At 37.3% G+C, this 16,111-nt stretch overlaps 1 long non-coding RNA gene across 1 annotated transcript; it reads left to right on the top strand.

The window, feature by feature from the left end:
• The first annotated feature begins 9,348 nt into the window (after positions 1-9,348).
• Positions 9,349-13,137, top strand: LOC136298920 (uncharacterized). Its single transcript, XR_010723442.1, has 4 exons — positions 9,349-9,492; positions 10,429-10,553; positions 10,630-10,795; positions 12,065-13,137. It is a non-coding gene; the product is annotated as an uncharacterized lncRNA (long non-coding RNA).
• The last annotated feature ends 2,974 nt before the right edge of the window (positions 13,138-16,111 follow it).

Genomic DNA, 16,111 nt, shown 5'->3' with positions numbered 1-16,111 from the left:
GAGTATTAAGAGAAGATTACAACAATAGAGGCTTAGATTATAAACAGATAGAGGCTTAGTCCCTCTCAATGAAACTTTCTAGTTATTTACTAACTACCTCAAGGAGTCCTGCCTTTTCCTACTTTTCCTAGATGAAACATTTACATTGTCACACACCAAACCAAATTTGGGTGGAAATTAACATGATAAAAAAAAAGCAGGTTTTAATGTTGTTCAGTGTCTTAATTCAGTTCCCTAAACAGCAACTCAAATTTTACTCATGGAAAAGGAGACTGTGGGAAGCAGCCCAATGCAGAGATAAGTGTTGGGTGGAGAAAAGGAAACCCTCCTGTTGTCAGGGCTTCTGCCTGTGCCAGCTAAAAGTCACCACAAAACTTGTTTGTGCTTAAAAAATCATAATTAGAGGCTACTCCTGCTCTTGACACTAACTCTGAGCCTTTCTTTACAGCCACATGTTGCTCTGCAATTGCTATGGAGTCTTTGCTTCCAAGGGTACTGCCTTCTCTCAGCTGGTGACACACTGCAGGATAAGGCAGTTTCAAAACACAAAATCGAGCTAGATCAAGTGCATCTAATCCTTACAAGGCCTTACTGCATGCTTACTGAAGTTAAGATTTCAGAAATAAATGGGAATAAAACTGAAAGAGAATAATTTAATTCACTTATTGATGCCTGCAAGGTAAAGCACACTTTTCTCACTATGCTTATCTTGATAAATATCTGCTGACTTAATTTTTCTTCCTTTAGGAAGTCTAACGTTTTAAAGGCTTTTTCCAATTTGTGATTGTATATTTATTTCAGCTGATACCCTATGAACCACCTGAGCGCATTTAAATGCCATCTACTGCATAGCAAACACTGATTTCCTGCTCGGAGATGAGGGAGCTGCAGCAGTTACACTGCGTTATTGTACCACAGTGGCAGGATGCCAATATGTTCATTCACATTTGTAAATTCTGTCTCTTCTGTAAAAGAATAACAATCATAAAAATGAATACTTTGGTAAAATCTCGAATGTTTATCTAAGACATTTGTATCATCTTCCTTGAAATTCTCTTATGGAACATTCCTCTGTTACACAAACAGTAACAAAAAATAAATACCTTATTATACATTTACTTGAAATGGGTCTTTTTCTACCACAGACAAACAATTTACTGGTTACAGGAAAAAAAAAAACACCCCCCCCCCCCCCAAAAAAAAAAATATCCCTAAATGCTGTGAGCTATTTTCATAGAATTTTAGTGTGTTTGGAGCACTGTTCTTGTTAGGTCATGTCTTTTTCACAGAAACAGAGAATAAGTTCATCAAAATAGCAAATCTTCTTTTGAGCAAAGACCTATGAAGATTCTTTTAATAAAGTGACAACTTTCAGTTTCCTTGTAGACCTGCAACGATGCAATTGCCTAGAAAGGCTGCTATTGTTTCAGCTGCTGTGTAGATAATGAATGAGTGCAACACAAGATACTAGTGAAGTGGAAAACAAGGGATTGTTGGCACAGTCCCCATGTTCTTTTTACAGGACAATTAGAGACATTCTGCATTGTCAAAACACTTTTCAAGATTTAGTCACAAGTTGGAGGCTACCTATCTGTGATTGCTATTAGCAAACGGTGAACTTGATTTTCTAAAAGTGTGCAAGTGTTTTAGCATAATTAGTTTGAAATAAGAAATGTTATCTGTATTTATTAGAATTTCATGACAAATAGAGATAACAAATTAAATGCAAATAGGTTTTCTATCTGTGTAATTTCAAAGTTTTCCTTGTCTATACAGTGGAATTTAGAGAGATTCTGCATATAATGGGCTGCTTGTAGTAGAAAAAAGGTGGACTCCATGGTTGGGCAGTGCGCTCTGTCTTTTGCTCCACCACATCTCAGTATACAGTGTGCATGCCAACCCATCATCACTGACATCTTCCTTTTAAACAAGCTGAGGTGAAATAAAGTAAGCAGTGTGCATACAGTTCTGAAGCTCAACCCATTTGCACAATAATCTCTTATTGTTTTGGACACAATTATATTAATTTTTAATTCTTTTATACCTCCTCTAAGCAAATCTAGAAAACCACAGCCTTTGTTCAAACTCTTGCTTTTTTTTCTCTGCTCTAAGGTCTGTGCCTTTAACACATGCTTCTTTTATTATAAACCTAATCCTAAGGCTAAGAATAATTTGTTTTTCTAAAAGACAGCTTTATTTATCAGTCAGGAGCTATCTAAGCATCTAAGCTGCATTTCTTAGTCTTTGGACTGTGGCTGCAAGGGTACTTTAAATCAGGATGTTTGGTTGGAAGTGCAGCTGATCATCTAAGTGGCAACTGGCAGGGACCTTTTTTATGGGTGACTCTTTGAAGCACAGCGTGTGCACTGCCACTGCACCCATTTCCTTTCTGCAGGGTAAGCTTGCCACCATATGGAAACCACGTGGATTACTTAGTGGAGGTCAGGCTAACGCTGATAGCATAACTAGATTTTCTGTCTCAATTGTTAGAAGTTTGATGGAAATGAAAATACACAGAATAACTGCGGGAGAGGAAATGTGATTCTTTGTGAACCCTCTTTTGTACTTTAATACCAGTCTGAGCCATCCATTCAAGGCTGAGTACTGAATGGATATTAGCTAAGCATTTTCAAGTCAAGGACAATCAACTCTGATTAGTGGTTTCAGTAAGTACAAATGTTGAAGACATAAAATGTGGATAAAAAATTGGTGTTTGACTTTCCATTTCCTTCCCTACTTGCACTAAAAAGACAGATTAAACTCCAAATCTAGTGATATTGCTTAAACAGCTCCATTTTATATAAAGATCTAACACCAGATTTACGGAATGGTAATCCAGTGCTAACTTTCTCTAGAGTGCTCAATATTTTCCACACAAACAATTTATGAAGATATTTGGCACTTCTAATTCAAATAAATTACTTGTAAGAGCATGTCACAAGAATTACAATCACAATTAATGGTATGTCAATACTTTTTAAAGAAAAATATTGATGTCCAATGGGTAATCAGGCACTTACTAGATACTATGATCATCTTTCAATGAATGCCATCCATCTAAACCAGGAACTCAAATTACACCAAAGTTTTTGAGATTAAAGTATGAGAAAAAATGTGGAGCAGAACTGGACTAGAACATACAGAAAAGGCAAATTACTATATCTTGCAGATAATACCTTAAGGACATAGTCCCATGGTTGATGAAAATGGCAAAAATCTTACTGAGTTTTCAAAGGAGTTGGAATGAGGTGACAAGTGTCCTACACCTTTTTTCTTCCTCGTAACTTTCCCAAAGAAAGAAAGAAAAAAGGTTTTTCAACTCAGTGGCCTATTTTCCTCATTTTCTATCAACATGCAAAATATAGCTATGTTTTCACATATAGGATAGACATGTTCATCTTCAGCATTCTCTAGTATGATTTCAAAGATATTTTTGCTATGACATTTTCTTGTAACATAAGGAATATAAATAATAAAGAATAGCACCTGATTAGATTTATCAAAATTTGGTGCTTTGATTTGCAACCAGAAATGACCATCCTCTAAAAATATCAGAGACAACCCTCAGCCACCAAGTACCATGCAGCTGCTCAGTCAGATGCTCCCCTCTGGTGGGATGGCTGGGAGAATCAGAAAAAAGGTAGAACCCATACTCAGATTGAGATTAGAACAGTAATAATAATAATAATAATAAAGAGGAAGAAAAATAAAGGGAGATATTGAAAAGAGAGTAATGAATAAAAGCCGAAAGAAACAAGTGTTATACAATACAACTGATTCACTACCCATTGACTGATGCCCAGCCCATCTCGCAGCTGAAATCAGCCCCTCCTAGCCAAGTCCCCCCAGTTTATGTGCTGGGCATGACATTCTGTGGTCTGGAATATCCCTTGGGCCAGTTCAGGTCAGCTGTCCTGCCCATGCTCCCTCCCAGGTCCCCCTACAGCTCCCCACTGTCAGAGCACGGGAGCCTTTCCCAAACTTGCCAGTGATTTAAGTGTATTTTTACCTCTAAAGCTTTTAAGTCAGTGGCATAAAACTATTCCTCCCAAAAAGCAATAAACACTGTCAGTAGGTCATGCCAGCAGTCAGGCAATTAATAGAAAAACCTCTTCCATGTACCTGTGACAGAGGGTAAAAAGCACCAGGTATCCTCATGCTTGATGTAGACTGCTTTGTGAGTCATGACGCAGGACATCATACTGGATTCCTGCAGTCTACTGTTTGTAATTTATTTTTTTTAAAATTCATGCACAGATATGTTTCAGTGCACAAGGACTGTTAGACTGCCATATAATTTTCTAAGAAATTGAGGAAATACTACGGTTATCAAATTGAAGAGGAAAATAGGAGTTATTGAAAGGTATGATTATAATACAGTTATGTTAAACTCTTGGTGACAGCAGTTTTTATCTTTTAAAATTATGAAGGTGGTGAAAACAATTCAGAAAAATTTACTATTTCCATCTTTTTTTAGAATGAAACTTTGAACATAAATGATTTTGTCTTCCAAAAACACCAGATAATTATCATGTGTTTTTCAGTTACATTTTTTAAAACAATTCTTATCTTGGTCTAAAGACATTTCATGGAAAGATATCTCAAAATATCTTTCAAGCACAGAAAGAAAGGAAATAGCCTGACAATTTGTAAAATTTATTTTTATTTTTCTTCCATCACTGAAAAGAACTCAAACAAACCCCTTTATTCCTTCCCTGAAAGATTTTTCATTAAAAAAGATTTTTGCCTGGAAGGGACAGGTAATGTTTCTAAGTTTTAATATGCTAATTAATTGCCAGATTATAATTTCTATGGAATTGAATTTGAATTTCATATTAATATTTAATGAATTAACTAAGACTAATTTAATTGTAATGAACACCAACACATTTAATTATGATTGGTTGCTTATTTTTAAAAGATGCATAATAAATATTCCAATTTTCTGAGGATTGCTGTTGACAATTTCATTTTGTTTTATTTGTGTATCATCTGAAAAAGCACCTTGAGGGATATTTCTCACCTTACCTCATTAACTGTGGCTGCTCTTTGGAGAGGCTGAAAGATTTTCAATGTGGTTTTAAGAAGGGTATGATTTTGAGACTCAGCTAAGTTTTAAAACTTGTGTTACTTCACGAAAATTAGTGACATTTTCCTAGATTTGAATTTCCATGGAAGAAACAAAATCCTACCCTATGGAAAAGAAATAAACCAGAAATTTGCCTCTTTTCGGGGAGGGAAGTAGAGGAAGGGACACAGCTAGGCCATAAAATCAAATAAAGCTAGGAAGTAATTTCAGAAACTAAAATCTTGGGGGGTCTCAGTGCTGAGAGAGGGTCTGTAACCCTTCCACATGCAACTTGCCTTTTATGTATCTTTTGCCACTATGTTTTTTATTCCAGCTTTCAGTTGAATCTGCAGCACTGACCACCTCTACAGGCGTTTTCACATTATGTCGCCACTTTTCAGAGCAGTACGAGTCAATTCAATGTTCTAAATGCAGCAAAAAGGAAAGGAAGAAAACTGAACAAAATCAAACAGATCACACCCGCAAGCTAAGTGGGCTGGGATAAAAGATCACTCTTCTAGCAAAAGCAGCAAGTTGTAGGGACAAAATCTTTCTAGGAATCAGCCAATGCAACTGAACCTGAGTGTTCATAATCTCACTGACTGAAGGGCTTACTCTTTCTAGAGGGAAATGTAGGATCTCTTTTCAGTCCCAAAATCCCAGGTTGAAAAAGACCCTGGATGCTGACATCCTACCACTGCACTGCTGGTAATCTCTTTGGTGGTCCCTTGGATTTGCCTATGGGTGTTCCCACTGAAGGCTGCAGAAGAAAATAAATCTATACCCTTCTTGGGTTTATGATCTCAATCTTTTTTCTAAAAGAAGTGAGAAAGAATGGCTCCTTGGAGACAAAACTCTAAAAGGGCTATTCAAATACACAGACTTAGGCAAGATATCCTTCCAAGAATGCACTAAAAATATTCTGCTTCCATGGCCTAATCTTTTTTTCTCAAAACTTCACTGAGGGAAAAAAAAAAAAAGTTATGAATCATTACTTATTGATTGCCTTAAGTGCACTTCTTAGAGTTTGATAGCATAGCGTGATCATATCTGCTCACAAAACTAGTGTAAGCAGATGCCTACTCCAAAACCTATCTTTATTATTTATGCAATTAAGTGTGTGGCTGCATAAAGCTCAGTGCATATGAGCAGTAATATTACACCATCTGGACGTGGGTTTCACTGCTGTATAAATGAAGCCCATGTTAAATTTACAAAGGTTACAAAACCATTAGCACTGATGGCTTTTAAGGAGTAAACGTTCACCATGACTCACACTTTGTTCACTTGTGCCATTTGGAAATTAAGTATTCTTAATTGCTGTAATGCCCTGCAAGTTCCAATGTTTCTCAGCGACTGAAGCACGTAATTCCCCTGTAATTTGAGTAAAGTATTCTAATTGATTAATTGAGTTTTCTTGTAAGATTGTGCAGGAGTTTTAGATGCAAGAAGGTTATCCTTGTTCTATGTAACATAAAAATGCTTGAACCTGCAATATAAAGTAATGTTATAGGTGCTGACTGAAAGTACACAGCAATACAGTCTAAATGAGATGGCCATTTTTGCTGGCAACAAGTGTGTTGTACTTTACATCAAACATCCCATAGGAGGTGAGAAGAGATAAAAGCTTTTTTTTAATGCCATTTAACATTTGCAGTCAACCTCGTGACTTGTGTTGCCTGTCATTTATACAATCAATTTTTGTTTTGTTTTTGTTTTACTTGGTGTAATGCTTCTCACTGCATAAAAACAAGGAGCAAGAAAATCCTGACATAAACAAACAAAAAAATGTTGTGGAGATTCATCAGTGTTAGGCAGACTTCAAAAATGGGAAAAAAAGAGTGAGAAAGGTCCTTTCCAACCTAAGCTATTCTATGTTTCTATGAAAGAAAGAAAGGCAGAAAGTAAAAGAGCTGAAAAAAAAATAAAGAAAACAAACCTCTCCACAAACTACAGTATATTTTTTGCATTAAAAAATGCACCCCTTAACAATGAAGACAGCAAAGTAAAATACTAGCAAATCCATACCATCACCAGTTGATTGAACAGGCTTAAACCCAGACCAGATACAGGATCACCCCCCAAGTTCCCTTACAGAGAGCTACTTAAGCAAATTGTACTCCAGACTTTAGAAAATAGGAGCTAAAATACATACATGGACCCTGTAAATTATTTTGTACATCAAAATAAACCAAACTGAATATCAAGTGATTTTGATGGGATTTTTCTCACTAGATTTTGCCATTCTTTCTGCAAAATGGTTGAATTGCTTTTGAATTTTGATGTTAAAGGAGTTTTAAAATTTCCATTGTGTCACAGGTCATTATAAACTTTACATTAAAAGTTCATAGTAAAAGTAGTAGTAATAGTAAAAGTTCATGAGAAATACAAAGTTTTGGCCAAAGATTTCAAAGAGATGGCAATCAATAAAATAACTGCATGTTTTGTCTGTGTTTTAGCTGAAATGTGACTTCAACTGTAAATAAAAAATTTGCTTTGACAGCATTTTCTGCCTCTTCTCACTTTTAAGAAAATGGTCTGTAGCTTCCCCTGGGCTGCTGCACAAATCCAGCCTAACTTAAGCAAATTTTAGAGGTCTAGAAGGGTTTCAGGGAACACCTTTTCTCCTTCATTCCATTTTCCATCCCTTCCTTTCCTTTCCTAAGCCTTTGATTCCCTCAGAACCATGCTGCAAACACTTGTTTAAAAGGAAAATAACCTCTCTTTTAGCGTAGGGATGTTGATTTGTTGCTTTCCCACAGATTTTGAAGACACTAAGTTTGCAGGTTCAATATTTATGTACACATTCTGCTGAACTGCACTCCAGTTACTCACAGAGTAGAAGAAGGACAAACCTCTTCTCTTTTCCACCTCCTCACCCTCAAGTCTGGGTCTCTGGGAAGCATCTCTCATTGCCCTGCCTTCACTATTTCAGCCAGGGAGGTGAACGAGACAGACACCTACAAAGATCTCCCTATTCACTCATTTTGTATCAACAACTGTGCTTTAAAGCTACTTGAAGCGGTATTAAAAAATGACAGGAGTGTCTGCCAAGACCAACATTTGCCTGGTAAGGTGTTTATCTGACTCTTCACTACATATTTTAAAAACGCTGACACTTTAAAGGAGTTGGTTTGGGGGGGGGGTTTTGTGTGTGTGTGGTTTTTTGGGGTTTTTTTTTGTTTGTTTGTTTGTTTTTTGTGAAAAACATAGAACACATTTCTTTGCCTCATTAAAGAGTTTGATGAAGTTTATTGCAGAATTCCAGGTTGGGTTTCAGCTGTATGAGCCTGGAAAAGCCCCGATTTGAGCTAAAAGATTGTTTGAATTAAGGGTGTGCAGCTGATGCTTTCTTCATTGCAAATGTTTAATTCTTTCTTCTTCCACTTCCTTTCCCTGCCTCCCTTTTGTTACTTGATTTTTTTGTATAATTTCTGAAAAAAAATACATGCTTCTCTTTCTTCATATGGAGTTTATTCCTAACAATGCCTGCCTCTCTGTCACACCAGCTCACAATTTGTATCACCCAATACACTAAGGGCCACAATTCATTTCAGTCATGGTTCAAAGCTATCCTGAAATAATCACAAAGTGACACTGTGAAATTACTGTAAAAAATTGTGCGGCAGTGTCATGACATTTTATAATTGAGACCTCTAGTACTCATAGCTCTATCAAAGCCCATAAGGAGGAGGGGAAAAAAATTGTGTTTTGACAGACATTGCAGCTTGAGATGTGCAAGCAAGATTGTATAAAGTCAGCCATGTAGAAAGTTATCGGATGTTCCAGTTTGTGCCCCCATGAAATTGGCACAAATCATCTGGATTTGACTTCAGGAAGGTGGTTAGGAGTAACATGAGAGAGTAAACGAGAAGGTAATGGCCACTCAATGACTTAACCTGTGTCACAGGGCAACTAATGTGTCAGCAAAGAATCAAATAAAGATGAATGAGCTTATCAGAGGACCATGCACTGCCTCATTGGGTCCAATTTAATTAAACAAACGAACTGTTCATATGGAAAGATTAATAGAGCAACCATATACAGTTACTGCTCTGAAAGTATATCAGAGAAACACATAAACAATTACAGGCAGCCACTATGCAATATTTTCTCTCATAATACTGATGAAAATCATCAGGTGACCAGAATCATTTGGCCAGCCACACACATCTTTTTGGTAAAGGAGCCTACGTAATCCACAACAGCTGAAGACGCTTCTGGTATGAACCAGCTAAATGGTGATAAATGGAAATTTGCCTAGTCAATCTACACTAGATCTTTCTCTGAGTGTGTGAAACAGGTTGCCCTCTTTGGTGAAGGACTCAAGCATGTCTCCCAAAGGAAATGCTGATATATGAAGTCACTTCCCTTGCATCAGAATACTTCTCTGGATAAGAAAAATATTTGGCTTTGGTCACAGAGTAAGTACATTTAATTACTCAGAAAATAAAAAAAATCTAACATCAAGAGAGTTTGGAACAACCAGCCTAGCAAATAATTTACTGGTATGAAAAGCGGAGTGAAGAAGAGGAGGGTAAAAGGAATGAGATGCCGAGTAAATCAAGTTTATTTAGAAAAACATAAAGTTAAGATAGTAGTTTTACACTTTTGAGTTGTAAATGCCATTTCACAGTTAGGTACTTTCAGTTTGACAACATCAGTTTTGTAGTCTGGACTACAATATGTCACTACGAGACAGCACAGTCCAGCATCACTCTCAGCCTTTGACTCAATATCACAAGGTCTAGGGCAGCAGAGTATCTTCTACTTGAGAAGTAGGGCAGCAGAGGTATTACCTGACAGAGCTGTGGCATGTTAGGAGAGGAAATATGGAATTTTGTATTACTGTCTGTACAGCAGCAAAATTTCTCAATTGCAATATGAAATGAAAGGAAGGAAAGTTCTTGCTTTGAGGTAGCAAGGGGTCTCTACCTAGTAAAAATCCTGGCATACTTTCTTAGAATTTTTCATTCCTGGGTGGAATTACTGATTTTAAGACAGGAGTTTGGACCCTCAAAAGCTAAAGGGCCAAGCAAAATTAAATGCTCAGGCAATTTTATCTCTGGTTCAAATTCCAATTTTGTTTTGACTTTTTCTCTTATTACTACATCTACCAGTCCATTCAAGAGCTGCATTTTTTACTGTTCTAAGTAATAGAAGCTGCAGCAGCAGATTGTATGTCCTTTTTTTGGCTAGCACAGAATTGGAGCTTTAAATAGACAGTAATGTTTCATGACTTTTCACCACAATTTCCCCATGCTTTTCTTTGGACTGAGGCAATAAAAGCACCATATGTGTAAGCACAGCATTCTCAACTGACTCTGAAATTTCATGTCTTTTTCTTCCCCTCATTCTAGGCATGACTGGCTGTCTTGGGTAAAAGTATGGATTTACTTAAGAAAACATCATGAATACACATCACTGAAAAGTTCTGTGTCAGCTGCAAATTGGAAGAACCTAATGGAAGGGGAATGAAAGTTCAGTAAGTTCAGTTATAGTGAATGAAAACTTACATTGTAATGCTGCAAAGAATTAAAAGTAATATACTTCATTTTCAGGTGCCAGTTACATTGAATATTTTGGATTGTAAGGATTGACTCAAAATCACTTTCATCCTCCTTCTACCCTGTGAGAGGCGACAAGTGCTGACCTACATCAGATGTTTCAAAAGAGAACTTTTAGCTACTTTTTCCATCCAGAAAACTGGCATGGAGAGGTGGGCAGGTAAGGGCAGAACTCCAAGGTGTTTGGAAGCTGCAGGTCAGCTGGTATGCACCAGCTGTTCTTGTCTGCTGCTCATCCAAACAGAATGGGTAAGCCTCCAGGCAGCATCAAGGGGTGCATCTCTTTAGGAGCTAAAGACAATCTCCATCTTGCCTTCCATGGGAATCAAGGTAGAAAATGTCTTCAGAGAATTTTTCTTTAAAATTGTACCTCAGGTTTTTTCTACGCGTCCTCAAGAAAACATTGCTTCTTCTCTCCTCACTCTCTGGCTCCTACGATCTTTTGGTTTAAGAGTCACTTCCCATGTTGTCTTTAATGGTACATCAGCTTGTGCAAGAATAAATTGAGTTCAGACAAATAGGAATATTCTCAGCTGGGATTGTTCTCTCAAGAAATATGTTTAAGCCAGATTTTTGGCTGCCTGCAATTTTACCCTACTCTTTGAATGGCACAATGCCCACTCACAGGCTGGTCAGAGCTTAGGGCATAATTGTCAATCAACAGTGGATTAGATGTGCAGTTTCACTACAATGGAAATTATATTTCCCTTGATGTGGAAATCCTTTCTCTTTGCATCATTGAACAGTGCAACCACCAGTTTCTTTGAGACTGACAGAGGTGAATCATATTTCTGAGACAAATTACAAACCAAATCAAACCAAACAAAAAATTGAAAATAGAGAAAGAAAAGAAAAATCATGAAGAAACTACAACTTGATGAAAATACTGACTGTTTAATGAGAAATCCCTGTGCACCTATGAAATGGCTGGCAATTTTATATAAGAAGAGTTTAAAACACTTTAGTCACTAGTGAAGTGTGAAAAAGAAATGGGAGAATGAGGAGCAGTTATACACAACTCTGATGCTTATTCCTGAGGTGGGATGTTAAGAAAATGAGCATATGATGCATTTTACAAGACTTTCTTTGCTCCTACCAAACACACCAATTATGTGACAGTAAGATTAAAAGAAGGTAAAACTTTCTTCTCAGCTGCTCCCTGTTCAGGATATGAAACAAAACCAACACAACGGTTCCTTGGGCTGCCTTGGAAATTGGAAATTTGGTCCCATCATACTGCTATAGAGAGTGAACTTGCAGGTTTTCCTTTAAGTTAGTACAGTATTGTCTGAGAGGATCTGCTTCCCCTCTGCATGAATGACTCCTCCATTGCTCCTCCTGCAAATGCTGCATTTAGACATTAATGCTCTGTCAGTCCAAGACACCTTATGTAAATAGGTGCAGCAGGATTATTCATTTCATTTTGCAGGTTGAGCCACGTACACTTAGTGGCGGCACCTTCTTTTTCCATGTTTCCGAAGTTGCAACCAGCATGGACTGGAAGAAAGGAAGAAAACAGGGAATGTCCTCTTTCCCTAATGACTGAGAGTGTGAACTGTCCACCTCAGTACATGCAACACCAGGAATTGAAGACCACAGTGGTGGGGTTTTGGTTTTTATCTTTTTGTTTTTGATGGGCCTGATCAACAACTTGTTCCTGAATAAAAGTGTATTTATTTTGAAATTAACTAATACATGCTTGTAGCAGAATTCAGCTACTTCTCCCTCTCTCCTCTCAAAAATTGGAGGGCTAGATCCTAAGAGGATGAGATAAAGTATGTCTTGTGGGACATGGTAAACAGGACATCTTTCTCCTTTCCTTTCATTGGATGCTTAGTGGGAACTTTAACCCAGGATGTGGAAAGTCATGTTCAATTATTTCCTGTTATGGGGACTTCCTCCCAGGACAGTAACGTGATGGAGTTATGATGAATAACGTGAGAAAAGGCACTATCATTCTCCCTGTGGGAGCTACTCTGTGTTGCATATATTTAAGTAGGGTCTGGAACAAATCTTTCCATTGTTTTTCAGAAGGATGTCCTCATTCTGTTGCCCCATTAATTTTTGAGAAATCTACTGTGAATCAAATAGTAGGCAAGAGTTTATTTTTTCCATTCTTCAAAAGAGTGTCCTAACCTCTAAGCCAATGGTCATTTGCAGATGGGTGTCTTTGAGAAAGCTGCCATATTTCTCCTCTTCATAAACCATAAACAACATCTTTCTGTGCTCCACCACCAATGTGTGTGTGATGTCCCTGGCTGAGTGTGACTGCATCAGACCAAGTGACTGATTTTCTCAGGAAAGGTTGTGTTGGTCTTTTCTAGCTGAAACATTCCAACCTGTGTGAAAAACTCAAAGGAAAAATAACTTTTTAAGTATGGGCTATAATGCTTCCCCTCTCTAAGGGAAGAGTTTAAGAAGAGGGAGAAGTCCTACAATATGGGCAGTTACCATAATCAGTGGGCAAATGAACCAAACAGGGAAACATGCACAAGTCTTGTGCCAGTGTAGTGAAGCCAGAAATGCTCCACCATCTTTGAAAAGTCATTTCCGGCAGTAGTTGTTTGGGGAATTTGACTCAAACTGAGAAGTAGTTTTGCTATGGTAAATGCACTTTTATGCATACAGAAATCATTTAAAATATGTTTTTGCAATGGGCTAACCATAATCCATCCTTAATTAAATGCACATATATATATATATATATATGTATATAAAATATTTATAGGGCTGATCTTTATTAGTTTTTCATGTTCCCATTGGGTGACTGAAGGTTTCCTTTCAAGATGGGGATCGAAAGGAAACAATTTCTTGACAGCATGCTCCCAGTGATACTTTCCAAATTGGAAGTAGTGGGGTGCTGTGCCCAAATGATCATTCCTGCTGAAGGCAGGATTTACGAGATTAGGTGCAGTGCCCTGCTAATACTGCAATGTCGTTTTCAAAGTCTGCACTAAGACTTCCTGTACTACATGTCCCACTCCAGTACGGCAAATTCCTGCCAAGCCAACAGCAGTATCCCTGAGATCCCTGCATGAGGTGCATTCCACTCAGTACATACAGACACAGCCAGCCAGATTTCCATCTTCTTTACATAGGGTTTAGATTGTCTAAAATGCCTATGTACTTTCTTCCCTTCCTAAATTTGTATGTTTTATTAATCCCAGCAAAATTATAGGCAACCCCTTAAGAAGATAAACTTATTTCTGGATGTGGGCTGGTAGTCAATGGAGTAGCATAATAATTATTTTCTGTCTGCAGTCAAACGATACACATTTCAACAGTTGCAATTTATATTCTGTTCCAGAATATATGTAAAACAATTTCCAATGACAGAATTTAAATTAACACATGCTTTATACACAATGGAGGAAACATCCCTTGTCCATGTGTTGAAATCAAATGTGATTTTTTATAGACAACCCTGATATATGCTTGCAAACATCCCCTAAAATATCATTACACTGTGGAAGGATTAAAAACATTGAATCATGTGGTGACCTTTCAGTAGAACAGAGAATTTAACCCTCAAGTCAAATTTACTGTTGAGAGTTCACTGTCTCTTAATTTAATGTACTTCTTACTATCAAGCATAAAGCAGAATTACATTTTTGGCTTTTATTACCACCAAATTAATTATGTTAGAGGCACTGTTTGGGTAAAAGGAGCCTATTCTGAATCATGCTGGGTCTATTTTGAGTCTCTGCTGGCTAGTGCATCTCATTATATATAGCTATATAACACTTAGCATACTTGGCTTCTAAAATATGACAGTGTTTTGCCTACAACACATCTGTAGCTGAGGAAGACATCCTACTGAACAGAAGAATGTAGCAGCAAAATATGAAATATATGCATACTATATTCCTACTCATACATTAATGCTAACTAAGCCTATGCTTTTGTGGAACTCACATCATGAAGTCAGCTTTCAGATTAAATGATCAATAGGTCCTGTTCAAAGGAATCAGTTTTCCCTTTGTTCACTTTTTAATTTCTGCATGCTTATCTAGCATACATCTAAACAGGAACAGCAACAAACTCAAATTTAAAAAAAAAATGCAGAAAGGAAGGAAGGAGCAAGGGAAAAAAAAGGAAAAAGCAAACTTAAACAATGCCTCTTACTGTGACAGCAACTCTCCCTTAACAGCCTCAAGTGTTTAACATATTGAAACAGTTCATCTTCCTTCAATGAACTTTAATAACTCTGCCAGGTAAGAAGCTATGCTCCATACTTCTTCATGTTGTCTTTTCCCTTCAACATATCTATACTGATCTCCTCATCTGGTCAACTTTACAGCTCCGGTGTTTGGAGACCAGTGAGCACAGTTATTACCATCATCAATAACCTGTCCCACTTTCTCCTCTTCATTTCTCAACCCTTCTCTTTCCCCTTCAAAATCTAATAATAGCTCCTTGCCATGATAGCTGATCAATACAAGAGGGCACCTGTTCACTTTACTCAACACACCATGCTAAAGTAACATGACAAAGGAACAAATATGATTCTGCCTGAATTGTGTCAAGTAACAAGAAAACTATCCAGGAAGTTTCCCTTCGGGGCAAATTTCATGAAACACTACAGATAACCAATTTTTAGACATAGAACTAATCTCTTTCATCTCACTTTCTCTTTTGCTTCAGGTATGATAGTTGGAAACATTAATACAGACAAACTTCAGGCGGCAGTTGCAGCACCGGAGCTGCAGCAGCAGCAGCCTGAGCCAGCCTTCCGTGCCAGCACTTAAATCACCCTAATGAATGAAATGAGGAAGGTGCAGTGTTCGCCCCCACGCAGAGTGGAGACATTAATATACACACAGAGATCAGGTTTATAAAACCACAAGGAGCAAAACATTTGCCTGTTCTCTTTGACTAGGGATTTTTTGTAAAGAAATATCAATTGGTGTTTTAAATAACAGTTCCATACTTAGCACTGTTCATCCTTATTTTTCCACAAATGTGGATGAATGTATAGTTATCATCTGTTCACTGGCACTTGCAAATCTTTTTGTTGCATGTAACTCATACTGAATGTATATTTGAAGTCTGTGCTCACATGCATACACACTTACTAAAAAGTCTGGTTTCATAGATAGAGGTCTCTGATAACTCAGTAAAAATATTTGCTAATTAAATATTGCTAGTCAGGTAGATTAGAACTGCTGAATCACTGTCCAGACAGGAGAATGACAGAGTCCTAAAGGAAGAAATGGGTACTGAGAGAAAGAACTCGTTTTAGTTATCTGATTATGGTCAATGATTTGCCTGATTAAACTCTTATTACACAAGACTCAGAAGTTGACCTAAAATTTTCATATTAGAGAGCATTAAATACTAACCTAACTACTTAATTTCCAACCCCTGAAATAAATCATTCTAATTAATTAAGGTTCTGCAGTCTTCTCTGTGCAGAGAACATTTGCTTCTGTCAAACAATCCAGGCTTTTTCTACATACCTGCACAAACACATCTC

The sequence above is a fragment of the Chamaea fasciata genome, unplaced genomic scaffold (genome assembly GCF_029207755.1).
Source record: "Chamaea fasciata isolate MVZ Bird 193981 ecotype frontalis unplaced genomic scaffold, bChaFas1.0.hap1 SCAF_1, whole genome shotgun sequence".
Taxonomy (NCBI): Eukaryota; Metazoa; Chordata; class Aves; order Passeriformes; family Sylviidae; genus Chamaea; species Chamaea fasciata.
The sequence above is the reverse complement of the archived record's forward strand: the minus strand, read 5'-3'. Positions and strand labels throughout refer to the sequence as shown.